Source organism: Nyctibius grandis, assembly GCF_013368605.1.
Source record: "Nyctibius grandis isolate bNycGra1 chromosome 34 unlocalized genomic scaffold, bNycGra1.pri SUPER_34_unloc_1, whole genome shotgun sequence".
Lineage (NCBI taxonomy): Eukaryota > Metazoa > Chordata > Aves > Nyctibiiformes > Nyctibiidae > Nyctibius > Nyctibius grandis.
In genome coordinates, this window is record NW_027167468.1 from 890,098 (window position 1) to 892,692 (window position 2,595).

The window sequence follows — 2,595 nt, forward strand, 5'->3', positions numbered from 1 at the left end:
ACTTCCCTCAGCTGCTCCTCATAAGACTTGTGCTCTAGATCCTTCACTAGATATCTCACCCTTTCTTAAGTTCTCATCACCCCATTTCTTGCCCAGGACACACACGACTCATTGTGCTCCCTGGAAGGCAGCTCACAGCTTGGAAGGACACCCCAAGGAGATAGCCAGCTGTGCTAATGATGGCATCTGATTACGGGAGAGACAGCTCATTCACCAGCCTCACAGACTGCATCACCCAGAGCTTCACAGGTTAGAGGAAAGCTGGCACACCTCATTGCCATGGACACAACTGCATGGGAACCCACAAAATCAGTGCCTGACTCTGCAGTTGAATCTCCCATTCCCAGACAGCCTGACAGGACTAGTGAGAGCAGCCGAGAGAGGCAAGGAGAGAGGCAGAGGGGCACTCAGGACAACTTTTCCCTTTCCCATCTCTGCACACCAGCTCTCAGATGGCAACAATGTAGGGCAGTCACCCTTTATCCCTGGATAGTGGGAAATGGGCATGTGGCAGGAGAGTTGCACTTAATCTCTTCTGCTGGTAGGCGGATGAGAAGGTGACCCCGTGAGGGCTGTGCTGGGTGGGAGAGGAGACAAGAGGAGCGTTGCTCAGGGAAGGCATCTGCACTGCAGGGCATGGCTGGGAGGTGCCCATATCTCCCCTGCAACAGGGTCTCCCTTAGCATTTCCCCCCCATCCCTGCCCAGCTCTGCTGCCTGGACCTCTCCTATCTGGGAGCAGTTTCCCTGGCCCCACATCTCTTCCCTGCCAGTGCTCAGAGACCACACCCCAGCCGCTGTGTGCCCAGCTCAGCCCTGCAGCCTCTCCATGTGTGCAGGGGCTAAAGAGCTAAAATCCCTGATGAAACTGGAAAGGGGATGCTCCTGTTATCTGTAGGATGGTGGGGGGTGAAGGCACTTGCTGAGGTTTCTAGTAAACCTCAGGGTGATGGTTTAGGAGCCTCAGCCCTTTCTCTAACCCGCCCATCTGTGTTTCCATTCCACCCAGACAAGCCAGAGAAACATGGAAGCACAAATTCAGGAAAGCACAGGCTCAAGCAGGAAACCCCTGCCCTGCACCTATTCGTGAACAGTCCCCTCGGAAATAACCTGGGCATGATCTGGAGCTGTGAACAGTGCTGTCCCACGCAGCACCCTCTCAACAGCAGAAGGACCCTGCCTTGCCCTACCAGGGGCTGCTCCTTCTATCCACAGCTTCTCCCCAGTGCTGTGGGAAGCTCTCAGGGAAGGCTGAGTGCTGACTGTGGCAGGCAGCAGAGTCTCTGCCCCAGCACACAGCCCCCTTGGGTCCAGGGACCCTACTCTGCAGGACAGCCCTGGGCACCTCTGGCTGCACACTCAGCTTCATAACTCTGCAGCTGCCCACAGCAGAAGGCAGCTGTCATTCCTTGTCCCTCTGATGATGCAGCAGGGCATCCCTGCTCTGGGGCACGTCCTCCTCCTCTACATTGGAGAAACTGAGAGATTCCTCCTGACAGATCCCATAAACTGTCAGACGTACCGGTTTAAAGAGATCCCTCCAGGAACTGAAGCTGCATTGCCCTGCACCCAGACACCACGTAAAGGGCTGTGAAGATTTCTTCTCCAGTGAGCTCTCAGCATCCTCCTTCTCCCAATTGCCTTTAAGCTCTTTCAGCTTCACTGGTCTCAGGCAGTGTCCTCAGCCCTGCTCCTGGGCAGAGCTGTCTCTGCAGCGCTGCCCACTTGCCATTAGCTCAGTCTGTCCCAGGAGCCCAGCCCAGCTCAGCAGCAGAGGGACCAGCCCAAAGGTGCCACTTTCCCTGCCCCCTCTGGGCTCCCTCCAGGTGTCCCTGGGGCTGCAGGGGAAGCTGCTGTGAAACAGGCTGAAGGAAACAGTGATGTTCCCTCCTGCAGCTGGGGACAGACACTTCTTTCCAGCAGCAGCATTTCTCCCATTAGAAAAAGATTTAGGTCCAACAATCACCTTATCATTGTCCTGTCTTTGGACAGGACACCCAGACAGGGACAGGGAATGATCTCATTTGCCATTGCTGAGGGAAGGGATTCAGCCCCCATTCCATGTCTTTAGTCCTCAGCTGCCCCCCATGCACAGCACAAACCCACAGGAGGTGGGATTCCTCTGGCCTCAGTTCAGGTGTGCACACAGTAGACACCTGCATGTGAGCTCCTTGTCTCAGCTTCCATGGTAATTACTGGAGATGGAGGCCAGGACGGACGTGTTCAGATGCAAAGACCTGGTGACTCTTGAAGTGCTAGAGGTGGTCCAAGGCACATGGAGCTAGCTGCAATCTCTAGTGGAGTAATGCTGAGAGACAGGGCAGCATCTGGGGGCATCTTCTTGGAGGCTGGTGGGGAATATCTTTGGTCAACAGAAATGACATCAGATGCCCACATTTAAGATAACAGAACCTCTCTCTATTTGTTATGTTCTGGGCAGCCTAAGCAGGGGTTCGTCAGATGAAATGGAGTCATATACCACAGGGAGAGCTAAGTTTCCCTCTGTCTTTTCATCAGCCAGGTTTACTAGATCTCCATTGACTATAACGACGGTGGTGTCAAGAACGTTCTCACATTGCCTAATCAAATTCAGGGC